This window comes from Bufo gargarizans, chromosome 5 (genome assembly GCF_014858855.1).
Source record: "Bufo gargarizans isolate SCDJY-AF-19 chromosome 5, ASM1485885v1, whole genome shotgun sequence".
NCBI classification, from domain to species: domain Eukaryota; kingdom Metazoa; phylum Chordata; class Amphibia; order Anura; family Bufonidae; genus Bufo; species Bufo gargarizans.
The window spans coordinates 137,202,938-137,217,780 of NC_058084.1; the positions used below are offsets into that span (position 1 = coordinate 137,202,938).

At 43.8% G+C, this 14,843-nt stretch overlaps 1 protein-coding gene across 1 annotated transcript in view; it reads left to right on the top strand.

The window, feature by feature from the left end:
* Nucleotides 1-14,843, top strand: part of CLUL1 (clusterin like 1) — an 84,341-nt gene that overhangs the window by 52,713 nt on the left and 16,785 nt on the right. The gene's annotated exons all lie outside the window — the stretch shown is intronic.

Genomic DNA, 14,843 nt, shown 5'->3' on the forward strand with positions numbered 1-14,843 from the left:
CATGTGCACTAGTTGAATTGATGCAGTACACAAAATGGACATTGCAGTGTGCATGCCCCGGCCCGGCGAAGCAGTGCGCAGGCGCGGGATCTCGGCCAGACCTAGGGATGATACAAGGGAATAGGAGGGCGGGCAAAGAAAGAGGCTTGGGGAGGAGTCACGGTTAAAATGCAGAGCAGCCTGGGCACCTACACACTGAACACCGCCCCTGGGCACTTGAGAGTGCTCATTTGCATATGAAATAAAGGTAGTTTTTCCTGCTTCTGGATGTCTAAAGAATATAACAAAGGTACCATTAGAATTATGTATAGGTGTGCTACAGCGCCATGTAAGTGCTGTATATGGTCATATAGTGGTGACAGACTCCCTTTAACTATTTGTTTTTAGAACTTCGGTCATCAGTATGTGGATATGGTGTGACTGGTTCAGCACCTTTTTATGCCCATACAGCTTGGCTTTATGATGGGTAATCTATTGGTCTTACCTTACTAATTGGGGTTTAGTCATCTTACAATTCCTCAGCTGTGTTGTGTGATAGATTTCAGAAGAAACCCCATCACCATCAGTCACTGAGGTTTAGCAAGAAAATTGCCAAATAAACAATCATCGATTTAATTGACTCCTGTTGCATCTCTTCCAACAAAGTCCGAGCTTTCCCAGCTGATTTTCCTTGGGTAGACTTCCAGCCTCAGATTATTTGGCCATGGAAGGCCTTGTCTGAACAGTGATCTTCTCTGCCCCCTAGCAGAGGTGCCATTTTCAACTGTGTTGAAAACCGCCCCAGCAACCCTCATCCCTGCCTCAGGCTAGACTTACAAGTAAAACCAGGAAGCATGGACAGTTGGTACGGTTCCTAGAAGAATCCATAGGACTAGATTTATCAAAACTAGTGAAAAAGAAAAGTGGCTTAGTTGCCCATAGAAATCAATCAGATTCCACCTTACATTTTTCAGAAAATGAAAATCTGGAAAATGAAAGGTGAAATGCGATTGGTTGCCATGGGCAACTAAGAGTTTTCCTTTGCACCAGCTTGATAGATGAGGAACATATAGTTAATGGATTCTCAAAGGGCTACTGGTGAAAGATCTGCAGGTCCTCAAGCCACAGAACAGAGCTGCAAAGCTCCACACAGATGAAAAGTGTGAGCCGCTATGCTAAGTGTCTGGGATCTGTGTTTTGAAAAGAGGAAGTTCTCCTCCTGCTTCGTCATCTTGTACCCATGAATTTGTTGTTGGTGTAGTTGCTGTGCAACTGCCTGTGTTTTGAAAAGAGGAAGTTCTCCTCCTGCTTCGTCATCTTGTACCCATGAATTTGTTGTTGGTGTAGTTGCTGTGCAACTGCCTCATAATAGAGAGATCCGTGAGGTCAAGTAAACGCAGATAGATGGGAGCCTCTGACGTGCATAATTGGTTAGCTCTCCTTGGCTTTTTTGCAGGATGTTGTTGATACTAGTATATGGTATGTGTGTTTCATTCAGTAATCCTCTATGGCTTCCACTCTCTTGTACCAGTCTAGTTTGAGTTCCTAGTGTAGTGGTGTTTCATTCCACTGGTTTGCTCTAGTTTCAATTCACGTTAATTGTGTTGTTTCCAGTTTTCCTGTTAAAATCTGTTCCTTATCTGGCTGCTGGTCTCCAGGTCTGCTTGGCTGATCAGTATTCTAGTCTGTGGGTCTGTTGTCCACTTGTTGTTCTTATTGGGGTCAGTATTGCAGATCAGGGTTTCAATTAGGGATATGTTTAGGGACATTGAAGGTCATTGTGTCTGGTTTTAGGGTCAGTATTTAGCGAGAGAATCAGGGGAAGCTAGAGTCAGTTTATTGTCTGCTTGCCCAATCTTTTCACTGTATTACTCAATTATTCACAACATCTGTTTGTTTCATCATCTGACTACCTTTCTACCAGGGGCATAACTACCATAGCGGCAGACCATGCGATTGTTATGGGGCCCAGGGCAAGAGGGGGCCCAGTTGGGATTATTTGAGGTCTGATCTAAGGCTGGGGGGTCTATCTGAGGCTGGGGGGTCTGATGGGGGCTGATCTGAGGCTGGTCTGGTCTGATGGGGGGTTGATCTGAGGCTGGGGTCTGATTTGAGGCTGGGGGGCCTATTGGAGGTATAATATGAGGCTGGGGGGTCTAATCTGAGGATGGGGGTCTGATATGAGGCTGGGGTGGTCTGATTGGGGCTGATCTGAGGCTGAGGGTGGGGGCTGATCTGAGGCTGGTGGCCTATTGGGGGTCTGATCTGAGGATGGGGGGGTTGATCTGAGGCTAGGCGGGTCTGATCTGAGGCTAGGGTGTTTGATATGAGGCTAGGGGGCCTATTGGGGGTCTGATCTGAGGCTGGGGGGTGGGGGCTGATCTGAAGCTGGGCGCCTATTTGGGGTCTGATCTGAGGATGGGGGGTTGATCTGAGGCTGGGGGCCTATTGGGGGTCTGATCTGAGGATGGAGGGGTTGATCTGAGGCTGGGGGGTCTGATCTGAGGCTAGGGTGGTCTGATCTAAGGTTAGGGGGGGCTGATCTGAGGATAGGGGGGTCTGATATGAGGCTAGGGGGGTCTGATATGAGGCAAGGGGGCCTATTGGGGGTCTGATCTAGGGGCCCAGTTGGGATCATTTGAGGGCTGATCTAAGGCTGGGCTTGTCTGATGGGTGGTTGATCTGAGGCTGGGGTCTGATTTGAGGCTAGGGTGGTCTGATCTAAGGTTAGGGGGGGTCTGATCTGAGGCTAGGGGGGTCTGATCTGAGGCTAGGGGGGTCTGATATGAGCCTAGGGGGCCTATTGGGGGTCTGATCTGAGGCTGGAGGAGTCTGATATGAGGCTGGGGGGCTTGATCTGAGGCCGGTGGGCCTGATCTGAGGCTGGGAGTTCTGAGGCTGGAGGGTCTGATGGGGGCTGATCTGAGGCTAGGGAGGGTCTGATGTGGATTTAATCTGAGGTTGGGAGGTCTGATGGTTGTGTGATCTGAGGCTGGGGGTCTGATCTAAGGCTGATGAGGGTCTGATCTGAGGCTGATGTAGGCTGGGGGGTCTGATTGGAGGCAGATTTGAGGCTGATGGAGGTGGGGGGCAGATCTGAGGCTGAGAAAAGGAAAAAGGCAGGGACAGTTGCAATGAAAGTGGCAGGGACAGTAGCAGGGAGAGTGAAAGCTGGGTATACCCCTCTCTGGAACCCTCTGGGTTTAGCTTGGCTGCCATTAATGCCAAATACAGAACTAAATATATTACATTCTCAACTTAAAGAGGACCTTTCACCAGAATTAAACTTCTAAAGTAACTATACAGGCATGTAGAGCGGCGCCCAGGGACCCCCCTGCACTTATTGTTAGACCTGGGCGCCGCTCCATTCTCCCGGGATAGCGTCCGGTATCTTTACAGTTTGGCTCCACCTAGGGGAACCTGCCGGCGCCTCCTTCTCCCATGCTGCAGCGCTGGCCAATCACAGCGCTCAGCTCTTTCTCAGGCTATGAGCTGAGCGCTGTGATTGGCCAGCGCTACAGCATGGGAGAAGGAGGCGCCGGCAGGTTCCCCTGGGTGGAGCCTAACTGTAAAGATACCGGAGGCTATACCGGGAGAACGGAGCGGCGCCCAGGTCTAACAATAAGTGCAGGGGGGTCCCTGGGTGCCGCTCTACATGCCTGTATAGTTACTTTAGAAGTTTAATTCTGGTGAAAGGTCCTCTTTAAAAATTAGACAGCTACATGTGGTCAAAATGGCACCTGTATTATTTGTAATATATAGTGCAGGCGCCATTTTGTGCTCCAAAAATACAGCACTCTAGATTTTTTAAATGAGGCGCAATTTCTATAACTTACCCCTAAGTTACTTATATGTTTGACCAAATATAGCAGTCAAGTTTTTAAGTTGAGAATTTTGTATGGCCCGTGAATGACGTTACAAATATCAAAATGGCCCTCGGCAGCAAAAAGGTTCCCCACCCCTGCTCTAAAAAAAACAAGTTTTAGCAAACAAGGTAGTGGAAAAAATGGTCCAAGGGTCATTGAAAGGGGTTTAGTGGGAAACCCTTCTGTTCTATGTGTGGGGCCCTTATTTCTCTATGTACGCCACTGCTTCCTACCATCTGTTTGTTCCATAATCTGATTACCTTCACCATCCTGTACCAGTCAGCGGTTGGTGAGTTCCTATTTCTTTAGCTTAGCTTTCTTGTTGTCTGCTACTGTTGTGATACATGCTTCATATTTCTTCTTTATTAGACCATCTGGATGTAAGTCGTGGGGACAACTGAGTAATGGGGCACACTGTTATTACATGGGAAAAAGGGACTGCTATAGGTGAAGTCTCTCATCTTCTGCCATTACAGTCTATATTTAAGAGGTTTGGGGGTCTGTACTTGTTTTGAAGGTCTGGGTTTGTATTTATTTAATAAGGTGGTTTAGGTCTGTATTTATTCAGAGGGGTTGATGTGGCATCTGTAGTCATTCAACAGTCTGTGTTCAGGGGTCTGGTCTGTAATTCTGCCATTTTTGGGATTGTTTATTTGGATTTAATGGCATTTTTGAAGGCATTCAATGTATGGAAATAAAACTTTTTTATAACTTTTATTTTTCTGTTGAATGGGCTGTGTGAGGGGCTTGTTTTTGTGTGGAGGGAACTGTAATATTTCATTGGTACCTGTCTCGGGCACATATAACAGTTTGAAAACTTTTATTCCCTTTAGTTTCCATGGTTACGACAACCCTGCAATCCATTTTGCTGATGGAGAGGACTCCTCTGCATAATGGAAACGGGACGGATCCGTTTTGCAGCCCACAGACTTCTATTATGACGGAATGAATAACGTTATGCATTCTGTTATAGAATTGCGTTATGGTCCGTGGTAACGAAATCCATAACACAATTCACCTTTTACCACCAAAGTGTGAAGTGTGAACAAAATATGAAATTCACTCCTCTCTAGTCGTAACCATGGAAATGAGCAGTGTATAATGTGATGGAAAAATGTATCTAGCCAGCAAAGGAGGCAATATGGACGATGCATTAGTAAGTGGCTTGTATTAACTTTCTCTAAATGATAAATACCTCTTTGTCTACATTATAAATGCCAATTGCTGAAGTGCGATAACCCATTTAAGGCTTCTGTTCTGGGTCTGTATTTACCGTATTTAGGGGTAAACCATTACATGGAATAGTGTAGTCCTACCATGCTATTCCATACTGTATTTATTTTAGGTAAAATGATGTACACTGGTCCAGATGGAGATGGAGGGTGGGGAACTCATGAAACCTTCTCACTGGGTACATCAATGTGTTAAACAGCACTGATCATTAAAGGGGTTTTCCGGGACTACTATGGTTTTTAACTCTCTAGTGACCAGCCTGTTTTTGGCCTTGATTTTTAAAAAAATTTTTATGTCGCCTTCTAATAGCTGTAACTTGTATATTTTTCCATTGATATAGCCATATGAGGGCTTGTTTTTAGGGACAAGTTGTAGTTTTAATGGCATTGTGGGGGTACACACACACTGATTAACTTTTATTAACTCTTTCTTGGGGAATGGGAAAAACAGCAATGCAGCCATTGAGTTTTTACATTATAAATTTTGTGGTGTTCACTTTTTGGCATAAATGAAATTCTAAATTTATTCTCTGGGTCAGTACGATTACAATGATACCAAATACATTTTGCTTATAAAACAAAGATTTGTGAGACGCACAGGACTGAGGAAAAATATGGAGGAGGTGCTGCCAGTAAAGAGGATCCGCCCTTCCTCTGATAGTGGATAAATACAAATAAAAAATACTGGGCACTCTCACTTATGCAGAATCATACACTTTATTTAAATACATATATAATATAATCAGTTGTTCTATAGACGCATAATCACAATATAACTAAAGAAAAAATAAAATGGATAAAATTAATTCCCTAAAATCACTAAAACACTAAAAAGTGGATACGACCCGCCGTAGTGGGACTAGAGCTGGGGGGTAATCAGTCCATATGAACAAAAAAAAAATGAGCTCCCGACTGGTGGCTTGAGGTAGTCTTGTAACTACAGATGGAACTCTCACAATGTCATATACAGTTCACAGTCCTAATCCTTTGGAGGAGAGTGAAAATACTGCGGTTTAGAGAAATTCACTTAGGTGAGTGTATTCGCGGCGTCCCGCTTGTACTCACTGTGCAATGCGGTTCTTTTAGATCGTCAACTTGTGGTCCAAGATCACTCTTGTCTGCTCCTGTCGTAGCTGGATAATGCTGTGGCTTTCTTGCCCGTGTCTTTATGGTCCTCTGGCTGCCGCTCCGTAGTAGCTAAGAGCCGGCAAGCGCTGGGACTTAGAATTGCTTTCCCGCACTACACAGTGAGTACAAGCGGGACGCCGCGAATACACTCACCTAAGTGAATTTCTCTAAACCGCAGTATTTTCACTCTCCTCCAAAGGATTAGGACTGTGAACTGTATATGACATTGTAAGAGTTCCATCTGTAGTTACAAGACTACCTCAAGCCACCAGTCGGGAGCTCGGGATTTTTTGTTCATATGGACTGATTACCCCCCAGCTCTAGTCCCACTACGGCGGGTCGTATCCACTTTTTAGTGTTTTAGTGATTTTAGGGAATTCATTTTATCCATTTTATTTTTTTCTTTAGTTTTATTGTGATTATGCGTCTATAGAACAACTGATTATATTATATATGTATTTAAATAAAGTGTATGATTCTGCATAAGTGAGAGTGCCCAGTATTTTTTATTTGTACATTTTGCTTATGTTTTACTACTTATGCACCATAAGAAAGTTTTTTTATAAAAATAAATAAAAAAAAAGAAACAATTCTTGCATCCAAAACTATATATCCATTGACCCATAACTTATATATTTTTTATTCTACTTCACTGTGGGACGATTTGTACTTTTCATTGGTATCAATTTTGGGTAAATAACATTTTTGATCACCTTTTATTTAGTTTTTTTGGTGGCAAATAAGCAAAAAAAATACTAAATTGTGGGATTTATTTTAATGGAGTTCACCATACTGGATAAATGACATTATAATTGTGTAGTGCAAATCATTACGGATGTGGTGATATCAAATATGCGGAGGGGACTTTATTTTAGTAATTTTTTCATTGAAAATATTTTTTTTTTACTATTCACTAGCTCCAAAAGGGGACCTTATTAGGCAATCTTTTAGGCCCCTTAGTGACTGCTGTAAAAAAGTCATATTGGTAGTCCTAAGGGGCTTACAGATATGTGTCGCGGTGCGGTGGAACTCCACACCGAACACTGATGGGAAGCGGGAATAGAGACTAGGCCAGGACACAAGGGAATGGAAGCAGGGAACCTCTTAATGCATCCCTAAAGCTTGCTCTGACTACTAACCGTATGAGCAAACCCAGATGGTAGGAGGGCTCATACACAGAAACCTCAGGCCCTACTAACCCTAAAGATCCCTGGAATAGAGTCAGGACCAGAAACGACCGGTTCCTCCACCAGAAGGATGAACCAGAAGTCTCCCACTGGCCTAGCTGCAAGGAAAGGGGAAGACAGTGAAAAGCAATTCAATCGGCATGTAAGAACCCAGTGATACAACAAACCGAAACAACAAGCACTTACCTGCCGCAGCAACAGGGTGGAACACCAACACCAATAACTACCTGGACCCCTATGAGGACAGGATGCATGGCGGTACCAGGCATAGCTGCTCACTGACTTATAGTTCCCCCTCCGGGGAACCCAGGAGCCATCTCCCCGAAGACACAGACAGACACGAGAAATATCTAGCAACCATGCTGGACTACAAACACCAAACAGATCAACACCAAACTAGACATAACACAACCTGAACATAAACCACACCAAACAAAACAACAGGTGATGATGGGTAAAGGACATAGAAACAAAGGGGAAGAAATAGGAGAGACATTGATGTCAAACTAGGTGGCCCTCACTCTGGACAGAAGGAATCTCCAGCACAGGAGCATAACTCCAGCACACACCAAAGCTGGAGTACAACTCACCTCATTCTCACAGCAACAGGATAAGTAGAGCCATGAGACCACACCCAGACCCAGACCCAGACCCACACCTTAACCCAATAACCACCAAATTGGGTAGAGGCCTTAGTTTGACATACTGTCACAGTGCGGTGTGAGGGAACTCCATACCGAAAACCGATGGGAAGCGGGAATAGAGACTAGGCCAGGAAACAGGAGCAGTGCACACACATGCAGAAACAACCTGTTGCCCCAGGCAACTGCCTGCACGGCAGATGTGTCACGACAAACTACACCGGGGCCGAGACACAGCCGTGATACTATGTTTATGTAGATGCTTACCTCAGGAACATGATTTTTCTTTTTCAATTTGGACTCCCCTGACTCGTCTTCACTATGAAAACAAATAATTCTGGTTTCTTTACATCCTGTATGTAGCACTTCCTTTATATGTATTCAACCAAACTCATGACGCACTTCTCCTTTCTCTGCCACAGCTCCAGCACCGCCCCTAATAATACCCAGATAGTTTATAGCCCTGTCAATACAGCTAGTTGACACTCCCCTATCACCACCCCTGTTGCTACTTTGACATGCCCAAGGAAATAACATCACAGGAAATAAGAAAGAGATGTATGGATATGGTCATGTGACCACAGCCCAGAGGGGAAGATAGGAGCAATAAAGATAAAAGAAATACATCTCAAAATGACAGCAACCTTCATAAAATATGATTGTAAAAAATATTGATGAAAACTGGAAAAACCCTTTAAAGGGGTTTTCTGAGACTTTTTAACTGATGACCTATCCTCTGGATTTGTCATCAGTATCTGATCTGTGGGGGTCCGACACACAGGAACTCAGCTGTTTGAGAAGGACCCGGAGCTCCTGTAAGTGCAGCTGCCTTCTCGCACATTACTAAGCACAGTACATTGTATAGCGGCTGTGCTAGGTATCCCTCCTTAGCCCAATGCACTTCAATGGGGCTGACCAGTGCCTAGGCCATATGACCGATGAATGTGATGTCACTGGCCTTAGGAAAGCTGCGAGCAGGCCGTGGCACTTACAAGAGCGTCAGTGCCTTCTCAAACAGCTGATTGCTGGGGGTCCTGGGTGTTGGACCTCAACTGATCAGATACTGATGACCTATCCAGAGGAGATGTCATCAGTTAAAAAGTCTCGGAAAACCCCTTTAAGTAAGCAAATAACGTAAAAGAGATATAAATTAAATATTTATAAATTCATTTCAACGGTTCAGTTATTACATTGTTCAGATCATAATGAGTATGAACAGCAGAATTGGATATAATTACACATTTACAGTAGGAGATCTGCTTATCAGTGGCTAAATGAAGAAAACAACTGTTATTCTGCTGAGATGTCCCATTCAGTACCTGCTCAGCGATGATCCTGGCTAGATATTAACTTATTTGTGTGTAAATGTCAAAGGAAATGGAATGTTTATTCACTAGCTGACATTACGATCTGGAGTGCTTTTCCACCAGGCGGCTCGTGGGTCTCTTGGAAGAGATTGTCTTTTAATAGGTAACAAAGTCGACTGCTTTAAACTATCACAGTTTGATTACATTTCCAGTGTAGACGATTAGAGTAAACATGCATTGCGGGAGAACATTCCCACTGGGATGTAGTTTTAAATAAAAACATTAAATTAACTTCATTGTTCTAAAGATCCTCTTCACTTTTTATGCTTCCCATACAGCTGCTCACCACAAGGATGGCTGACCCCCTGCACATCTACTCTATTTACATGTGCAATCTGGAATGAGAAATATGTGCAGTCTATATCACCATTATTAGCTCATATTTCATACTGATAGCTTGTAATAGCAAAGACAAGATGTCAACTAGGGTTATGTTCACATCTGGGATGGAGGAGATGAGGAGACTCTGTCGCAGATTCTGTTAGAAAAGCAGTGCTGCATTATGCGCTATTTTGTCTGGTAAAATGCCGAGCTGCCTCAAGTAAACCAGGTGCCCCCCCCCCCCCCCCCCCCACACACACATTATAGTCAATGGTATCCATCAGGTGAAGTTTCTTTCCATCATATGATAATCCAGCACTTCTGGGGGGGGGGGGGGGGGGGTTATGCTCTTAGTATGGAAAAGAAAAATGGAAACAATGTCACTAATGTGAACATAGCCTAAAGGCTTGCGTGAAACACATCCGGTAGGCTGTTCCGGGCAGAGAACAGCCTGTCGGATACGTCCTTGCCAGCATTCCGTCCGGCACCATTTGCTATAATGAGGGTTGGTGGAGATCCAGTCACAACCCAGCAAATATACTGCTGCACGCAGCAATTTTCGTCTGGCCACTCCTCGGCATATTTGCCAGGTTGCGGCAGGATCTCCACTGCCCCCATTAGGCCTCTTTCACACGGGCGTTGCGGGAAAATGTGCGGGTGCGTTGCGGGAACACCCGCGATTTTTCCGCGCGAGTGCAAAACATTGTCATGTTTGGTACCCAAACCTGAACTTCTTCACAGAAGTTCAGGCTTAGGATCGATGTTCTGTAGATTGTATTATTTTCCCTTATAACATGGTTATAAGGGAAAATAATAGCATTCTGAATACAGAATGCATAGTAAACTTGCATGGTGATGGATCATGTGATGACTGTGACGTCACCAAAGGTCCTTGTTACTGCACAAAGCTCAGATGGAGCCAGAAGGAGATGCCGGGCTACGCGAGCAAGTGGATTAGGTGAGTTAAATTTTTTTTAATTTTTTTTTAACCCTTCCAGCGCAATTTTACTATGCATTCTGTATTCAGAATGCTAATATTTCCCCTTATAACCATGTTATAAGGGAAAATAATAATGATCGGGTCTCCATCCCGATCGTCTCCTAGCAACCGTGCGTGAAAATCGCACTGCATCCGCACTTGCTTGCGGATGCTTGCGATTTTCACGCAACCCCATTCACTTCTATAGGGCCTGCGTTGCGTGGATTATCGCACTGCAACGCACAAAGAGGAGCATGCTGCGATTTTTACGCAACGCATAAGTGATGCGTGAAAATCACCGCTCATGTGAACAGCCCCATAGAAATGAATGGGTCGGTATTCAGTGCGGGTGCAATGCGTTCAACTCACGCATCGCATCCGCGCGGAATACTCACCCGTGTGAAAGGGGCTTTATAGTGAATGGGGCCGGACTGAATGCTGGCAATGCATGGCTGCGCCCGGCAGGGAAGGATCCAACAGGCCGGAGCAGCCTACTAGATGTGTTTCATGCAAGTGTGGAACAAACTTAAGACACTTTAAAGAAAGTGCAATATACATTACAATCTTAATATTGGAGGAAGTATATAAATAAAAGGGGACTGGCTTTAATGGAGCAGAGGTCAATGGCGGTTGATAGAAACAACGGAGTATAGTGGTCGGCTGTTTCCATCAGTCCATATGGACATGGAGCAACAGGGTGGATGATCAGTCACTGCTCCATTTAAACTCCTCCACAATGTGGTCATTGAAATTTCCCTGGTTATTATGTCATCAAGTTCACATAAGCAGCTGATAACAGTCATGGTGTCTCTGGATATTATGGTCCTGATTTATCAACAAGGGACAATTTCAAATTTGTATAAAGGTAACAGTCTATAAGCCAAATTTATGAAAGCAGCACACAGCACTTAAATTTAACACAGGCAAACGATCCCATTCTGACATATTTTTACCTGCCACAGTTACGGCAGATCAGGAGAGGGGAGCAGTTGAGACACTTTTTTGAGATAATCCCTATTTATTATAAGGCCAAAAACCAAAGGAAGGCTCATAAACAGCTGGATTTCAGCAGGAGCAAAATAACTTTGGTCTGTCGCAGTCTATTGATAAATTTGTCTTAGGCCTCTTTCACACGAGCGTGACGGATTAGGTCCGGATGCGTTCAGGGTGCGTTCAGTGAAACTCGCACCATTTTGCAAGCAAGTTCAGTCAGTTTTGTCTGCGATTGCGTGCAGTTGTTCAGTTTTTTCCGCGTGGGTGCAATGCGTTTTGATGCGTTTTTCACGCGCGTGATAAAAAAACTGAAGGTTTACAAACAACATCTCTTAGCAATCATCAGTGAAAAACGCATTGTATCCGCACTTGCTTCCGAATGCAATGGGTTTTTCACTGAAGCCCCATTCACTTCTATGGGGCCAGGGCTGCGTGAAAAACGCAGAATATAGAACATGCTGTGTTTTTCACCCAACGCACAAGTGATGTGTGAAAAAAACCACTCATGTACACAGGCCCATTGAAATGGATAGGTCAGGATTCAGTGCGGGTGCTATGGGTTCACATCACGCATTCTACCCGCGCGGAAAACTCGCTCGTGTGAAAGGGGCCTTACAAGTAATATGGCAGAAAAGTCATAATTTACTTCAAAATAAAGCCAAAACATGGGTGGATTAGGTCATTTAGTGCCAGATTATGCTGGCATTCAGTGGTGGACTAATGAGCAGGAGACACGCCATATAAAGGATTTACTTCCAGTTTGTCCACGTAACTAATATAAGCACAGGTGAAGTGCATGCACCTGTAGTAATACCATTTTATTTGTGGTTTCCCCCTTAACCCATACCCCATTATGGGGTGTTGAGTGCAGATTGAATATTTTTTTTCAAGGACGCAACATAACAAAATGTAAAAAACTGAAAGGGTCTGAAGACTTTCAGAACATACTGTGTATGTGCATATATATATGTAGGCTAGGGCTACATAGCGACATTACATGTAATTAAGGTCTATGGTGTCGCAATGCGTCACGCAACATGCGACTTTACATCGACAAGCTGGATTTTGTCTTACATGTCATGCGCAACATTCACTACATTGATTTCAATATAAGGGCTCATGCACACGAACGTATTTTCTTTCCGTGTCTGTTCCGTCTTTTTTTTGTGGACCGTATTTTGTGGACCATTCACTTCAATGGGTCCGCAAAAAAAAACTGAAGTTACTCTGTGTGCATTCCGTTTCCGTATGTCTGTATTTCCATTCCGCCCAAAAAAGTATAGAACATGTCCTATTATTGTCCGCATTACGGACAAGGATAGTACTGTTCTATGAAGGTTCCAGCTGTTCCGTTCCGCAAAATACGGAATGCACACTGATACATACGGTCTTGTGCATGAGTCCTAAGTCGCACATGAATTTGCCTGAGACTTGGCCAAATCACTGCTCTAAAACAGCTGCCGTGCAGGCCTAGCCTTGGACAGGGAAAACTTAGACAAGGCAATCTAAAGAACGACATAATGTAATAAACATTACATGCTGCATGTGCTCAAGTGCTGTAAGTACCCATGTTTGTGTTTTTTAGATGTTTTTAGATAGACAGAATGCTAAGAGTTTTGGAGATATTTTTGGCTAGCACCTAATGGAAGTCAGTGGGAGTCTTTCAGCTGCTGTACAGTTAGTTATACAGTGGATTCGGCACCACTTTTCGTGGTTTTCTCTTATAACTGAAACCACAAAGCTGGGGTGAACATATCCTTACAGTATGTAAGCAGCTGATGATGATTATGGTCAGAAAGAGAGTGAATTTTTAATTAAATATTACGACAGCGCATATGAAACAATATGTAAGCAATTTTTTGGTTTTTGTTTTTTACTCCCAGCCCTCCCAAAGCCATAAGTTTTTTATTTTTTCATTCACATAGCCGTATGAGCACTTGTTTTTTGCGGGACAAGATGCACTTTCTAAACACTGACCTGTTACTTTTATTCTCCAGGTCAGTACGATTACGGCAATACATATGTATAGTTTTTCTTGCGTTCTTTTTATAGCCATATTCAGACTCCTCTAACTTTTTTGTAAGTATGTGCACGGAGCTATGTTTTGGGGTGTGTATGATTTTTTGCAAATTTTTTATTACATTTTTTGTAGCAGGTGAAGCGACCAAAAACAGCAAATCGGCTATTTTGACTTCTTTGTTCCGTTTCGCCGCTTGTCGTATGGGAAAAATATTTTTAGATTTTAATGGTCATTTTCGCACAGGCTGAAGCCCATGATGCGTAATTTTTTAAAATTGTTTACATATTTTTATTTACATTTTGGGGAAAGGGGAGTGATTAGAATTTTTATATGTTTATTTACCATATTTATTATTTTGCATTGCATCTCTCATTCACTCCAATGCATTAGCATTGGAGTAAATGAGAAATTTACTATGTTCCTAGGGAGCTCTGGCACAGGCAGGGGCTCCAGAGAAACTAATATGCAGCAGCCTCCTGTCACACAGGCGGACAGTGGCTGCCGCATACACGCTTCTGGGTGTGCTCCAGCTTCCCCCAGTGTGGAGCGGGAGAGCCGGAGCACACCCAGAAGCTCGTGCTTCTGGTCTTTAGGGCAGCCAGATCACATCTGACCACGGCATCTGCAGGGTTTAAGGTTGGCAACTGGCATTACTGAGATTGGTAGACGCAGGGATTAGTGCCGGGTGTCTGCTGTTTAAAACCTGGCGGCCATGGTACCCGTTCAAGCAGGCGCCATTTTTAAATCCCCGGCCGCTGATGTAAATTTACTGTTGGTGGTTGGAAAGGGATTAAAGGGAACCCGTCACCATTAAAATTCAATGCGAGCTACAAGGTAGCATGTTATAGAGCAGGAGAAGCTGAGCAGACTGAGCAATTTGCAGAAAGGCATGGACAGCCATTAATATAACTGCCTATTCTTTTCCGCAAAACAGACAAGCGCCCAGGCATACCTCTATCCAAAACACAGATAACATGACCACTGATGAAGGTCCACCGTGACAGAAACATCTGGTCAGAAATAGTCTGTCATTTCTTAATATACCACGGGCAAATGGATGATGCAGAAAAATGAAATAAAAAATACATTTGAATTGCAAAACTTTTCAGACTGAGTGCCTCAATACTTTA